General features: G+C 28.9%; 1 pseudogene; it reads left to right on the plus strand.

Annotated features, from left to right (window-relative positions):
- The first annotated feature begins 8,222 nt into the window (after positions 1-8,222).
- Positions 8,223-9,054, plus strand: LOC110825482 (agamous-like MADS-box protein AGL62 pseudogene; annotated as a pseudogene).
- The last annotated feature ends 8,705 nt before the right edge of the window (positions 9,055-17,759 follow it).

The following is a 17,759-nucleotide window of genomic DNA, read 5'->3' on the forward strand; positions in this document are numbered from 1 at the left end:
AAAGTAAGGGGACCTACAATCTTGAAAAATCTCTTGATAAATATGCGGTAATAACCTGCCAATCCTAGGAAGCTTCAGATTTCTGTAACAATAGTAAGACGCTTCTAGTTCACTATGATCCCATCTTAGAAACCTTATGACCAAGGAAGAAGATTTTATCGAGGCAAAATTCACATTTGCTCAGTTTAACATATAACTTTTCTCTTCTGAGAGTTCCCAAAATACACCTTAGATGTTCAACATGCTCATCAATAGTCTTGGAGTAGATCATGATATCATTTATGAACATAATGATAAACTTGTCCAAATAAGATCGAAATACCCGATTCATCATATTCATAAACACTGCAGGAGCATTTGTTAAGCCAAAGGATAAGACCCAAAATTCATAGTGACCATACTTGGTTTTGAAAGCAGTCTTGGAAATATCTTCTGCCTTGTTCTTTATCTAATGATATCTAGACCTCAAATCAATCTTTGAAAGTACTTTTACACCTTGCAATTGATCAAAGAGGTCATCAATCCTTTGTATAAGATATATGTTCTTGATTATGACTTAGTTGAGAGTCTTGTAGTCAATACACAATCGTTTAGTCCCATCATTCTTCTTCACAAATAGGACTGGTGCATCTCATGGAGAAATGCCAGGGCAAATAAAATCTTTCTCGAAGAGTTCCTCAAGTTATTTCTATAACTTTGCTAATTCTACTCTTTTCATTATGTAAGGAGTAATAGAAATAGGCTGAGTGTCAAGCAAAAATTTAATAAAGAACTCTATCTCTCAATCTGGTGGTAGTCCTGGTAACTCTTCAGGAAATATATTAAGAAATTCTTCTACCACTAGTATTTCTTGTAGTGGAATTTCTTTTTGCTTTTTGTCTATCAATTAGTTCCAACAATTAGTTGAGAATAATTAAATTTGCAATTTAATTTTTAGAAACTAATTACATTTTATTTATGAAAGATAAATTTAGGACGTACATGACTTTTGATTAAGAAAATGGAAGACAACCTTTTTGTTGTAACAATCTAAAGTTGCATGGTAGGCTGCTAGTCAATTCATTTCTAAAATTATATCAAAGACTGTCTCTAGAAGTATTAAGTCTACTGCTAATTTCTTTTCGGCTATTTCACTTATATAAGATTTATACATAAAATGGGAAAATAAAATATTATTTTTAGCAGTAGAAACCATTAAAGTCTTATCCAATTAAACAGGTGTACCACCCAAACGTGGTGCAAAAATAGATGATACGAATAAGTGTGTGGATCCTGGATCAATTAATACATGTGAAAGAGTTTTAGAGATAAGATATGTACCTTGGATAACCTCTGGATTAGCCTCAACATCTAGCACTCTAAGAGCATATGCTCTGCCCTAGGTGGTATGTGCAGGTTGCATATAGTGGTATCGACAATCACGGATCTTGTGATGAGTGCTTTTACAACCATAACATGCATTATTGGCATGGTAGCAAGACTGATTACCATCGTTTGTACAGGATATCTGTTCTTGACTATGACTTGGTTGAGAGTCCTCTTGTCAATACACAATCATTCAGTCTCATCATTCTTCTTCACAAATAGGACTGGTGCACCCCATGGAGAAATGCTAGGGCAGATAAAATCTTTCTCTAAAGTTCCTAAAGCTATTTCTATAACTTCACTAATTCTACTCTTCCCATTTTGTAAGGAGTAATAGAAATAGGTGCCATGTCAAGCAAAAAATCAATAAAGAACTCTATCTCTCGATCTGGTGGTAGTCCTGGTAACTCTTCAATAAATATATTAGGAAATTCTTGTAACACTAGTATTTCTTGTAGTGGAATTTCTTTTTGTTTTTGTCTGTCAATCAGTTCCAACAGTTAGTTGAGAATAATTAAATTTGCAACTTAATTTTTAGAAAATAATTATATTTTATATATAGAAGATAAGTTTAGGATGTACATGGCTTTTGATTAGGAAAATGGAATACAACCTTTTTGTTGTAACAATCTAAAATTGCATGGTATGTTACTAGTCAATTCATTTCTAAAATTACATTAAAGCCCGTCACTAGAAGTATTAAGTCTATTATTAATTTCTTTTCGGCTATTTCAATTATATAAGATTTATACATAAAATAGGAAAATAAAATATTATTTCTAGTAGTAGAAATCATTAAAGTCTTATCCAATTGAACACGTGTAATATGACACAGAATAATGGTGGAAATGAGCAGAAGTTTTTCTGAATTTGAAGTTTGTGAGAATGTGTTTTGAATAGTAAGGTCACAGAGTGCTCATGTAGTTTGACTTTCATATTTAAGCTATATTATCAATGGAATGTAAAGTGATATATTTTATAAGTAAAAGATCTATTTGCTTTCATCTCAACTCTAAATTTTACAGTACTATATGTTATACATGCATTATAAATCTTATATGTCTGTGCACTCTTTAATAAATATTAGGGCTTAGATTTATGCCCAAAAGAGATAGAGAGAGAGAAAAAACATAGACCAAGAATCAAAATGAATTTGTATTTACATATCTAATATGCTCTATTAGATGTTATATGGGGTGGCAGGTTCTTGAAAAATCATCCGTGAAATATTAATTATTTACTAATCTGCAGTTAAAACAAATGTATGGTACGTAATGGCTGTAATAATCCAATGAAAAAACGAATATATAGGTTGTGGATAAGATATATAGTGGATATATATAGATCAACTTCAAAAGTAAAACATAATTAATTTATTCTTATTTAACAAAAAATTTTAAGAAAGACATGGCAGTGAAAGTAAAAATAAATAGCGCATTAAAAATGCATGATGCAAATACGGATACAAGTGCACGTTATCTTAAAATATATATGCGTACTTAATAAATTTACTATGCAACGTGTTATATTTTATATCAAAAATATGATATTTCAGTATATTATAAATAATCGAGTGTTGTTAATATAATATCCCATATTGAAAAAATTAATTGAAAACATTACAACAATGTTCTATATTTACAAAATTTTTATAAAATATATTGTGCTTTTTCATCAGCATAACTACTACTTATGACAGACACTGGTGAGGAACCCTAATCTCTTTCGGGTTTGAGTTTTTTCCAAAAAAAAAAAAAACTGCCCTCGAAGACAGATTCCTTCATGAAAATATGAATTCCAATTGAGAATATTTGATTAAAAACATGAGTATCTAAATCCTTCCAGTTTGTTGTAAATTTATTGGGAAGAATGACGAGATTAATGAAAAAGCAAACATAAAAATTTAGTTAGATAATCCTAAAATTTTGACTAAAATATCTCTCATGGAAACACATTTAAGTCCCTATGGATTCAAATAGAGTATAAATCATTTTGAATCAATGTAGAGAAGATTAGAGAAGATGAGCAATCATCGAAAGCGTCGAGAAAGATAATGTACTGTGAAAGATAACTCACCGTGGTGAAGAATTGAGCCAAATCGGAATAGTTCTATAGAGAAGCTTCATCAAAACCTTTTATGGCTAAGGTTGAAAAGAGGAAAATGGTTTTTAAAATAATTAGTAGGGTGGTAATTGTATGATATTCTGTACTTTGGGATTTTCTTCTTCAAATTTTAATTTCTTTTTATATATAACTTATTAAACTTCATGGTGGTTTTGCAATATTCGCTATAATTTTATTACCAAGCTTGAAATTTTTTGTTGACTAATTTATTATTCATGTATGGAGAAACATGAAAAATATTTTCATTATCTTCCCAAATTTGATATATATATATATTAGGAAATAGGTTTGTAATTATATAATACTGTGTACTGAGATGTGTAATTCAAATTTTATTCATCCTTGCACATATGCTGACCCTATTTTTATTATCTTGTCAAATTTGATAAGCAAGAAAATGTGGCTGCTAATAACTATTTCTAAGAAGATTCATCTCATTTCGTTCTACAAGCAAGGATGATTTGGAAGTGTTAAATTCGTATAACTTATAGGTAATATTATATCAATCTTCAAGATTTTTTTACTACATATTTCAATGAGGTGATTGTAAAGCATTCCAAACAAGTAAGTTTTTAAAGCTGATAAATTTACATAGAAAATTCGTCTAAATCAAATTATATATTGAACAATATAAAATAATAATGCCCAACTTGGTGACTCGGAACGAGTAAGTCATCAAAATCGAAAAAAAATTATATAGAAAATTCATCTAAATCAAGTTGTGTTGGATAGTGAAAAATGATAATGTCCAACTTGATGATTTCAAACAAGTAAGTTATTAAAGCCAATAAATTTTTATAGTGAATTCATCTAAATTAAATTGTGTATTGGATAGTGAAAAATGATAATGTCAAACTTAGTGACTTCAAATGAGTAAGTAATTAAAGTTAAGAAATTTATATGAAAAATTCACCTAACTCAAGCAATATGTTGGATAGTGCAAAATGATAAAGTCAATCTGGTAACACCAAATGAGTAAGTAATTAAATCCAAGAAATTTTTATAGAAAATCTACCTAACTTAAACTATAGGTTGAATAGTGCAAAATGATAATGCACAACCTGATGATTCCCAATGAGTACGTAATTAAAGTTAAAAAATTTATACAAAAAATCCACCTAACTCAAGCTATATGCTAGATGGTGTATAACGATAATGCTCAATCTGGTGACTCCAAATGAGCAAGTAATTAAAGCTAAGAAATTTATGCAAAAAATCCATTTAGATCAAGTTATAGATAGTGTAAAATAATAATGTCTAACCTGATGACTCCAAATGAGTAAGTAATTAAAGGCAGAAACTTATATAGAAAATTCATCTAAATCAGATTATAAGTTTGATAGTGAAAAATGATAATGCCCAGTCTGGTAACTCCAAATGAGGATGTAATTAAAGCTAAGAAATTTATATAGAAAATCTCTCTTAATCAAGTTAAATATTGAAGTGCAAAATGATAATGTCCAGCCTAATAATTCTCAATAAATAAGTAATTAAAGTTAAGAAATTTAGAAATCAGTTTATATATTGGATGGTGCAAAATGATAATATGCAATCTGCTCCAAATGAATAAGTAATTAAAGTTAAAAAATTTATATAGAAAATTAATCTAAATCGAGTTATGTATTCGATAGTGCAAAATGATAATATCTAACCTGTTGACTCCAAATGAGTAAGTAATTAAAGCTAATAAATTTATAAATCAAGTTATATGTTGGATAGTACAAAATGATATTTCCCGAACTGATGAATCCAAATGAGTAAGTAATTAAAGATTAAAAAATTTATATAGAAAATCCATTTAAATAAAGTTTGATGTTGCATAGCGCAAAATAATAATGTCAGTCCGACGACTCTTATAAACACTATACATTTTCTATCAGTTCCTAGTAAATTATAAACCAACTTTTTTATCTTTTCTTCACATTGTCTTTTTCTTTCACTTTTAGCAATGGATAGGAAGGGCAAGGGACGTCAAAAGATTGAGATGGTGAAGATGAGTAACGAAACCAACCTCCAAGTAACTTTCTCAAAACAAAGAGTTGGTCTTTTTAAGAAAGCTAGTGAATTGTCCACTCTTTGTGACGTTGATATTGCAACGATTGTTTTTTCCCCTGTAAGAAGGCTTTTTCTTTTGTTCATCCTTGTGTTGAAAAATTGATTGAAGATTTCATTTGTGGTAATCCTCCACGAGATACTTCAGGAGCCATGACGCTCATTGAGGCTCACCGCAACTCAAGGATACATGAGCTCAATATGATCCTCACACAGGTTTGAGTAGACCATATTTAGATTTTAAAACTTAATATACTTATTTATTCTTATTTTTGTTGGATTAAAACTTATACTGACTTGTACTTATTATTTGAAAAATATAAAAATAGGTTCTCAATCAATTGGAAATCGAGAAAAATCACAATGCGGAGCTTAAGGAAATACAAAAAAAAAATGTGAGAGTAAGTGTTGGTGGATGGGTCCGAAAAAGGAAATGAGTTTCTCACAACTTGAGCATTTAAAGACATCTCTTAAGGAATTGAAGAAGAAAGTTACTGAAGAAGCTGATACGATTATAATTCAGAACGAATTAAACATGATGCCTCATGTATTGAACAACCCAAACGCGATACCTAACGTGTTCAAGGATAATCCCAATATATATATTCAAGGAAATGGGAAAAAAAGATTCTACTAAGTACATTTCTTGATTAAGTCTTGGAAGGATGAAATTAAAAAGAGCTGTAAACACGATGCTTGTAGTTTGTTTTATTTTATTTATGTTAGATATCTGGTGCCTTAGCATTTCGGTTTTCATCATGTTCCTTTTCATTGCAATGTTGTGGTACTTTCTAAGAGTGTAATAATAACATAATTTTTTTATCTATGCATTTATTTTTATTTTCGAGTTGAAATCAACCAACTATTCTAAGAGTTGTAATAGGAGAAAATATTTTAAGTAATTTACTTTTAACTCATTAACTCAAGACAAAAGTAACGTCTAAATATAAAAAAAAAAGATATTAAAGTCACATAATCGTGCTTCGATAAGAACATGAATCATCTTTGGGAAAACCTTCAATTATGTCATATTTATGCGAGTTAATTTTTTACGTTGACAATTATGAGTCTCTATTTTTGAATAAATACCTGTGTTGGTTAATTAACTAATATATATATACATCAAATTTAAAACAATATAAATAACATTTAATTAAAATCATACAGGGAAGTACAATCTCTTATATAGGAAGAAATATACCAACTATTCAGTTAAATAATGGTTGGTACAAGTCACATCTTGAGTTAGTCTGAAATATAATAAATGAAATGAATTAACTATATGGTAATTATGCATCCACGGACAAACTATTGAATTTCATGATCAAATTTTTATACATTGTAAGAGTTGTGATATATTTATTAGGTGACACTCTTGGTGACCTGTATGTTCATCCAATTTATTGATGCGATAAATAAATCATGATGATGAGTTAAAAGTCCTATAAATAATTTAATACTAAGCCTATATGGGTCACATGCACAAGCTCCAGCTAAGAAAATTCTACTACTTTAATGTGAGTAATTAATCTTAAAATAAATCAATAATGAAATTAAGTAATATTCATGGGAAATATTTTATTGAGAGTACTTATCTAAGTATGCAAATATATCTATATATTTGGGAATATATATCCCAAGTATGGATAATATCTTTATTAAATGTTAATTGTTTATTTAACTTATTCAATTATCTGAGATATAATTTAAATAAAAATTCCCTAAAAAATGCATGGAAGATTTTATATTAGGACCAAACAGTATTAAATAAAAATTTTCAATCAAATGGATCAAAGAAATTGGATTTTGTTTAAGCAGGCTCAAGTTGAAGTGTTGTACAAGTAAAATAATTGTAAGTCACCTTTTGAAAGAGCTAAACATGAATTATATGAACTTTAAGTTTAACTGAATATCACACGCAATCGAATTAAAACTTTATTGTTATGAAGGTTAATCGACTGTCACAATTAAATTTAATTATTTAAAATTTTGAATTTTAAATGTGATCCAATTGATAGTTATAATTTAATTTGCAACTTCGATCCTCCCTTAATGCTTATAAATAAAATTAAAATTATCCATTGTACTAATGATCAATTAATTTTATAAAGAATTCATCATAGTTTTTAAATTTTAATATTTCTTATAATACATTTTTAAGTTTTTTATTACTTTAACAGAAATTATCTAAGGATTTTTATCATTGCAATTTGATTCATTGTGTCTTGTAACAAGAGACAAATAAATAAAATTAAAAGTAGCTCTCTTACCTTCTCAATCCCAAATTAATATCGAGAATATATATACATATATATAACATAAAAAATGTAAAATTTTCAAGAAGGTTCAATTTTCATGTATATCCATCTAGCTATGTATCTATATATGTTAAAATAATGATGATTTTGCAAATTGTATAAAAGTACAGCTAAAATTTAACTTTAATTGTCCAAATGTTTCCTACCATATATTTCAATAAGGAGGAGATTCTCAAGCAACCCTAAACAAGTAAATTATTAAAACAAGAAAATATATACAGGATGTCTACCTAAAATTTATTAATTCACAACCTTGATTCAAATCTCCTATAAATATCACTCATTTCCCCCTCTTTCAATACAAACTATTTCTCTCCATTAATCTCTCTATTAATTTCTCTCTGCACATATTCAATACTTGTAACCATGGTGAGAAAGAGTAAGGGAAGGCAAAAGGTTGAAATGGCGAAGATGAATAATGAAAGCAATCTCCAAGTCACTTTCTCCAAACGTCGAGCCGGACTTTTCAAGAAGGCGAGTGAATTGAGCACTCTATGTGGGGCTGAGATTGCTATTATCATCTTCTCACCCGGTCAGAAGGTCTTCTCTTTTGGCCATCCTTGTGTCCAAACTGTGTTGGAACGTTTTGTTAGTGGTAATCCACCACAAGCTGCATCTGGAACCATGAAACTCATTGAGACTCATCGGAACACTAGTGTCCGTGAGCTAAAAATGCAGCTCACTCAGGTTATTTTAATTAATTTCCTTTCTAATAAAACATTTTCGGTATAAATAATATATATTAATTTTACCACATGTACAGGTTCTTAACCAACTCGAAATCGAGAAGAAGCGAGGCGAAGAGCTTAACCATATGAAAAAGGCAAATGAGAATCAATGTTGGTGGATGGCTCGCAAGAACGATATGAGCTTGACACAACTTCAACAACTGAAGGCCTCTCTCGATGAACTGAAGAAGAATGTGGCTAAGCATGCTGAGAAGATTTTGATTCGTACCCAAAATAATAATCATCCTCACCATCATCTTCCTCATCCTCATCCTCATCTTCCTTATCCTCATCCTCATCCTCATCATCATCATCCTAACCATCCACTTTTTCTGGGAAGTTCTTCCGGTGGAGTAAGTCTTCTTTTTGAGACAAAGCCTGCTGGATTCAGTTCTAGCATTGTTCCATTCAACAATCCGAATATGATGCCTCCAAAGTATCATGGATTTGGCCAAGGATTCTTCTAAGTGAACTTTTTTTATTTATTTAAAATGAATTTTTAATTTTTCCGGCACAGTAAATGCCTCAGTATTAGTCTTTATATTATGTTGGGTTTTAGGATTTTAGCTTCTAACGAGTAACGGTTTGTTCTAGAAAATAAGAAGCGTCTTATTTTATGTTATTTGTTTAAGTACTTTGTAATCGTTCAGTGATACTGCATCTAGTTCTTAATATAAGTTTTCTTCCTTAAAACCCTTTGCGCTTGATTATATATATATATGTATATATCTCAAACATTCTACTACGCTTTTTTTTTTGTCATGCGTTGTGACACTATCAACTGCTACTTATATAACATATCGTAATATGTATTATTTTAATATATAAACAATTATTATCAAAATATTTACTCATTTATATTCACCATACAATATGTAAAACACATATATACAAGAGTTTAGCCTCTATTATATATATATGTGTGTGTGTGTGTGTATATATATACAGTGATCTATTATCTCTTATTTATTGTATACCATACCTCGAGAGATTGAGGAAAGTTTAGAGCTTGAGGTAAGCATACTAGAATTTTTCAATATCAAAAGCTTTCAGCTTAGAGATAGATATTAGATTACACAAGCATGACTTTTTGTTATTCGGGTAAATTTATGGAATAATTAGCATGCACAAGAATTAAATTACGTAAAAATTATAATCTACTATTTTCTTATGTACAATTTAAATGTATGTATGATACTAAATGACTGTATGAATCCAAATAAAAATAGAACATATAGGTTCTAGAGAAGGTAAGTAGTAGATCTATATAGAGATCAACTTTAAAAGTATAATATAGTTAATTTATTCTTATTTAACAAAAAAATTGTAAGAACGACATGATAGGAAAAATAAAAATAAATTGTGCATTAAAAAGATGATGCATGTACAGATATAAGTGCGCATTTTATTGAAATGTATATACGTATTTAATCATAAATCTGGCTATTACACTCCTATATTGAATTTGGAGCTATGTTGGAATCATAAATCTACTCAGCATATTATATTCTTTCTCAATTTTTTTTTATTTCTATTCCATTTGAATTTCTATTTTCTATATTTTTACACTGGATCTACAAATCGTTTATGTCTACAATTTATATCTTTTTCCCATGAAGACATCCTTCTATGCTCTAAGTTCGGTGTAGGTATCAAATATTGATCATATTGTAGCTATTATGTGAAGACAGCTACTAAATTTTATAATAAAAAATTTGCTGGCAATGCTTCTGAAATGCAGGGGACACTGCATATGGATTGGATAGATTAGTTATATTGTTAGCAGGAGCTAGTAAATAAGAGATGTCATAGCTTTCTTGAAGAAAACTATCGTACAGTGTGCTCTCACCCGAGCACCATCTGAAGTCGATCCACAGCAGCTAAAAGATCTTTCAATCTAAAACCAATAATCTCTTCTGTTTTTAGTCTGAACATATTTCTAAACCAGAGTTTCAAACATATATTTATACGGGAGAATTTGACTCTGCTTCCCGATTCATGTGATCCATTCAATTTTGATTAACGAGGGTCTTATTTTTGTATACTTATCTTACTATTTTTTTAAAAACTCGTAACAAAGAATGAAATTTTTTCGCTAAGGAAAACATATTTCTTACCAGATGCTTAATCAATGCATATAAGTGTGATATTCAGTCTTAAAATTTTATTTCAAAAGATTTATTGTTAAACATATTTTCAGACTAATTTTGTAGACTGAAACTAAATATCTTTCAATTTTGAGAGCAAAATTAATCTTGAGAGCAATAAAGGAGGCCGATAAGGAAAAACATGCTAATAGATATAAGATTAAATAGAAAAAAAAAAGAAAGAGAAATAGGAAGGGCTGCTGAATGATGCATTAACATGGCAATACTATTATGATATATTGTTTACATTTTGAAGCCTTATGAAACACAAATAGATATGCATGAAGAACATATTGCGTTCAAGGACAAAAACAGAACAAGAAGACTGGAATATAAAAAATATATAAACACGTTTATATTAATGAGATTATGTCAAATTCAATAATAACGGTAGAATTTAACTTCTCTCTTGCGTTATACCGAGTGCATGACATATTCATTATCAGATAAGATCATCTTTTTGACCATGTTAAAATCGAGCCTTCTGAGTAACTTGAGAACAACTAAATGATATGTTAATACGGGAAATGCATAAAAGGCAAAAACTCTTGAACTATTTCACTTTAGTTAATTTATGATGATGTAAGAGCATTAGGTTATATAAATCTTCATAAACTTTTTATTTTGTGTTCCAAGATCGTGGCTATTATGATCATTTCCATGCCATTAATAAATTTCTTCTTTGAGATTGAACCAAACTTGATGCAATAATTTATTCATGAATGCATCTAATAATAAAAACCAAACAAAAAAACTGAAATAAATAAATAAATAACAAATAGATAGATCATATCGATGAGACTATTAAATTTATTCAGGGTAAAAACATTTTTAACTTCCCCCTAGCATTACACAATGAACGACATATTAGTTGTTAGATAAGATCACCTTACTGACCATTATAAAACTTAACTTGTTGATTTACATAAAAACAGTTATATGAATTGTTAGTAAGTGAAATGCATGAAAAAGAATAATATTGAACATTAGTTTCTTTTAGTCAATATTAGAGAATTAGGTTCTATACACTTACGTATACATTTCATTTTTGTATTTGTCATGATCATTAATGCGCCAAGGATGAATTTCTTCCTTAGTTTAAATCAAGTAGTAATAATTTGTTCACAAATGCATCCAGTGATAGAAGCTAGATAAGAAGACTGGAACATAAAAAATATATAAACATATAAACTATCTCGATGAAATTATATTAAAATTCACTAATAATTAAAGAAATTTAACTTATCTCTAGCATTATACTAAATGAATGAAATACTAATAGTTGAATAAGATCATCTTGACGACCATGATAAGAACAAATTTTTTTATTTAGTAGAAAATAATTAAATGAACTATGAATAAGGAAAATACATTAAAGGGAATTTAGGTTCAACATGCTTGTGTAAACTTTCTATTTTTATATTCCAAGATCGCCGTGCTCATACGATCATTGACAAATGAAGAATAAGTTTTTTCCTTGAGATGTAAGCAAATCAAAATTCATAAATGAATGTTTTACTATGTACTAGTAAGAAAGGTAAAGAATTCTTGATAGTATCAGAAATTTAAGTTTTGGATTATGTCAAGATATTCCTTACCTTATATTTTAATGAAAAAAGGATTCTAGCCAGAAATGTAAATGCATAAAAGTTAAGTAAATCCACCTAACTCAACTTGGATAGCCTCAAGTGGTACCTCCAAACCTTATAAATACCTTGCGTAGTTTACAATTGTCAATTGCAATAATAGTATACTTACATCTTCTCATCATAATCTCCATTCTTCTTCTCAATTTGCCGAGGTTATCTTTCGTTATTTTCAGTTTTAGCAATGGCAGATGAGGGGACATCAAGTAAAAACAAAGGTCGTCAAAAGATCGAGTCAAAAAAGATGGAGAATGAAGCTAGTCTCCAAGTTACCTTCTCAAAACATCGAAGTAGCCTTTTTAAGAAGGCGAGTGAACCTTGCACTCTTTATAGACAAGATGTTGGCCTTATTGTTTTCTCCCCTGGAAATAGGGCCTTCTGCTATGGCAATCCTAATATCGATATTGTGATTGATCGGTTTCTTAGTATTGATGTTCGTCCAATTAAGATCCTGACAACGACAATGATACTCAACAAACAATCAGTAGGATCAATGAGGTGTTAGCAACTTATTTGTTATCTTTTTTTTATAATATCCATTTATGATAATCTAAAAATTGTCATGAGTAACTAATACTTAAATCTATGATGAAACGTCATATATTTTGAATTATTTGTTGGACTTTTAAATCTTTAGCCTAATTGCTTATCTAATACTGCAAATACATGAATATGTATATATGATAACAGGCTCAAGACAAGGAGGAGGCAGCAAGGAAGCGAGGTAAAGAGCTCAAACAAAGAAGAAAAGGATTGATGAAAGAGCTTTGGTATACACATTCAATGGACAAATTCAGCTTGGAAGAGCTTGAAGTTTTGGATGCTGGTATGAAGGCCTTGTGGAATGATGTTGCCGAACTTGCAAAGAAGCTAAAGAAGGAACAAGGTAACTCGAGTTCAGCTGAGGGTTCTCCAAGGGATGACAGGATGTTTTACTCAGATCCAGCAATGAAGGCCTTGATTACTCTCCCCATGCCTAGTATGCCCAGCAACCCAACTCATGAATATGCCCCTAGCAGTACTAATTCAACTCCTCCCCTGAGTAGATTCTGTAACCTAGACTCTGGCAATCCAACCATAATGATGATGGATAACTCGTTGAGTGATTCAAGCATGGTGTTAGATCCTGTTGATGACTTGAAGGCCATGCCTAGGGATCTCTTCAATAATTTAGTCATGATTGAGTCAGATGATCCAATTGCAGCACTTAATGCAGGAGATAATCCAGACATAATGTCTGATGCCTTCGGGAACCAAATTGCAACAATGGATATTAATCTGTCAAATGATCCAAATATTGGGCCTAATGAGTTTTTTAATCCGAGTACTATGCCTCATACACCAAATGATCCAATTAGCACAACATCCGATGCTCTAAATATGATACGTATTGTGCCAGATGATTCAAATCTAGACTCAGTATTTGATGGCTTCACTCTAGAGATCTGTTTGCGGATCCATTGGATGATGAGAACTTCATTGTGGACAATCCAAATGAGGCGGCTAACGGTGATAATCTGAAAACAATGTCGCCTCCTCTTGCAGGGAATGTTCTAGGAAGCGGCCAAGGATTTTAATGACTAAGTTTGTTGATTATCTTGAAAAGAATCAAGGGCTAGTTTAAAGAGTTTCACTATCGTGTCTTTTGTTTTTGTTTGTCTTGTCTTTCAAATAATGCTTTGGGAATTTGGGATTTCAATTGGCTTGAGTTTTGTATTTGCTTACTTTCAGGTGGTGTTCTTGTGTGTGTGCGTGTGTGTGTTTTTTTTTTCTTTATAAATGTTGTCGTTGTTAGTCTTGGATCGAGGTAATAAGTATATGTGTGTTTCATGAGTGTTGTTTATTTTACATTCTTGTTAAGTACAATTCCGCAAATCTTTAAAAATATTTAATCTTCTATAATCACCCTATAAAGTACATTTATATGATAGTTCCGTCTCTTTATATATATGTGTGTGTATGTATATATATGTATATATATGTATATACAGTAGTCAGTTATCTCGCATTTATTGTAAACTATATCTCGAGAGATTTAAAAGAGTTTAGAATTTGGTATCAATACACTCAGTATATGAAAATACTGAAGCTCTTTAAGTACGTAATAAATTTATTATTTTTAGAAAGTTAATTATTACATTATATATAAATATATGTACGTGTAAATCTGTGACTTTGAAGAAAAAAGGTAAAAGATTATTCCGCATACTCATTTCGCTTCCCTATTCCATTATATGGAAATATATAAATCCTTGGTATATATTTAATTTGGTAGCATGCTTAAGAGTTTGTATAATTTTAACTTGTATTTAATTTAAATTACAATACAAATACCACATATCTGAATTGGAAAAGAGTTATGATTCTAAATCAAATTCAAATTATAGTTTTTAAAAATCTTTAATATGAGTTTGGATTTTGTGATTGTATTAAAAATTCTGAATTCACTGATATAATGTAAAATAATTCAATTGACGTTTAGTCTCAATATCCGAATGTTAAAATGAGAATGCTTTTGTTATTATTAAAAAATATATAAATAATTTATTATGAAAAATTATATCTGTCATTCTCATATATATTAGTTTCAATATAGATATTCAAAAGGACAATATAGTATTCTCATTACAGTTAAATGTAATAAATTATATGATAGATATAATTTATAATGTATATATTTTTTTAAAAAAAATTATAAGCTATCCAAAATGCAATAGATTGAAAGATCGATCATTCTCTTAAATATATTATTTTCAAATTTTAATATTCAAAATAACAAATAATGTGAAAGAGGTTATGAACTATTTAACTCGTCAGGATCTATTATATTTTCAAAAAGAATTATAATAGGTTATTTACGTATATAATATTCAACATACAAAACTTAGTAAATTAAAGATTTATCATTCTCTTAACTATGGCGAAATACTTTTAAATTCTATTATCTGAAAGGAAAATATAGTATACTCATCGCAATTAGGAATAATAAATTACATATGTAATAATATGTTAAAATTTATAAGCCTTTTGCTATTTATATACTAAGCACATAATAAAATTTGAATGACGCGAGAGATTTCATTTAAGTCAATGTTCATTAAAAAAGATAATTCAATCAATTATTTTTAGTCAAATAAAAAGAATATCTTAGAAGCTTTATGTCAGATTATTTAAGAAAGATTCTAAAAACTTCGAGTGCATTTATTTAGACTACTCTAAATTAGTTAAATTATATTCTCTCCATTATTACAAAATCCTAAAGGAGTAAGTAATTAAGACAGTTAATTTAAATGCAGGAATACTTAAAAATTGTAACTGTCAAATTGAGTAGTCTATAAATATACTTCATTCTACTTCATCCTTATTCAATCATTCAAATCATAAATTAATCTTTTAATTCGTGCTAAATTTATCCATGGAACCTCCTAGGAAGTTAAAGGGCCGCCAAATGGTTGAGATGGTGCGTAATGGCTGTAATAATCCAATGGAAAATAGAATATATAGCTTGTGGAGAAGATATATTGTGGATATATATAGATCAACTTCGAAAGTAAAACACAATTAACTTATTCTTATTTAACAAAAAATTTTAAGAAAGATATGGCAATGAAAGTAAAAATAAATAGTAAATTAAAAATGCATTATGCAAATACGGATTCAAGTGCAAATTATATTAAAATATCTATGCGTACTTAATAAATTTACTATACAACGTGTTATAGTTTATATTAAAAATATGATATTTCAATATATTATAAATAATCGAGTGTTGTTAAAATAATATCTCAGATTGAAAAAATTAATTGAAAAATTACAACCATGTTCTATATTTTTATAAAACATACTGTGCATTTTCATTAGCATAACTACTACTTATGATGGAAATTGGGAGGAACCCCAATGTCTTTGGGGTCTGAGTCTTTTTCCAAAAAAAAAAGCTCTCGAAGACAGATTTCTTCAAGAAAATATTAATTCCAATTGAGAATATTCGATTAAAAACATGACTATCTAAATCCTTCCATTTTGTAGCAAATTTATTGGGAAGAATGACGAGATTAATGAAAAAGCAAACATAAAAATTTAGTTAGATAATCCTAAAATTCTGACTAAAATATCTCTCGTGGAAACACTTTTAAGTCCCTATGGATTCAAATAGAGTATAAATCATTTTGAATCAACGTAGAGAAGATTAATAGAGAAGATGAGCAATCATCAAAAGCGTCAAGAAAGATAACATACTATGAAAGACAACTCACCATAGTGAAGAATTGAGCCAAATCGGAATAGTTTTATATGGAAGCTTCATCAAAACCTTTATGGCTAAGGTTGAAAAGATGAAAATGGTTATTAAAATAATTAGTAGGTTGGTAATTGTATGATATTCAGTACTTTGGGATTTTCTTATAATTTTAATTTTTTTTTATATATAACATGTTAAAACTTCATGGTGGTTTCGCAATATTCGCTATAATTTTATTACCAAGTTTGTAATTTTTTGTTGACTAACTTATTATTCATGTATGGAGAAACATGAAAAATATTTTCATTATCTTCCCAAATTTGATATATATATATATTAGGAAATAGGCTGGTAATTATATAATACTGTGTATTGGGATGTGTAATTCAAATTTTATTCATCCTTGCATAGATGTTGACACTATTTTCATTATCTTGTCAAATTTGATAAGCAAGAAAATGTGGCTGCTAATAACTATTTCTAAGAATATTCATCTCATTTCGTTCTACAAGCAATGATGATTTGGAATGGTATATTCGTATAACTTAAAGGTAATATTATATCAATTTTCAAGATTTTTTTACTATATATTTCAATGAGGTGATTGTAAAGCATTCCAAATAAATAAGTCTTTAAAGCCGATATATTTACAAAGAAAATTCGTCTAAATCAAATTATATATTGAACAATATAAAATAAAAATGCCCAACTTGGTGACTTAGAACGAGTAAGTCATCAAAACAAAAAAAAAAATTATATAAAAAATTCATCTAAATCAAGTTGTGTTGGATGGTGAAAAGTGATAATTTCCAACTTGATGATTCCAAACAAGTAAGTTATTAAAGCTAATAAATTTGAATAGAAAATTCATCTAAATTAAATTATGTATTGGATAGTGAAAAATGATAATGTCAAACTTAGTGACTCCAAATGAGTAAGTAATTAAAGTTAAAAAATTTATAAAAAAAATTTACCTGACTCAAGCAATATGTTGGATAGTGCAAAATAATAAAGTCAATCTGGTAACACCGAATAAGTAAGTAATTAATCTAAGAAATTTTTATAGGAAATTTGCCTAACTCAAACTATAGGTTGAATAGTGTAAAATGATAATGCACAGCCTGATGATTCCAAATGAG

This window comes from Carica papaya, chromosome 1 (genome assembly GCF_054855325.1).
Source record: "Carica papaya isolate Zhongbai chromosome 1, ASM5485532v1, whole genome shotgun sequence".
Lineage (NCBI taxonomy): Eukaryota > Viridiplantae > Streptophyta > Magnoliopsida > Brassicales > Caricaceae > Carica > Carica papaya.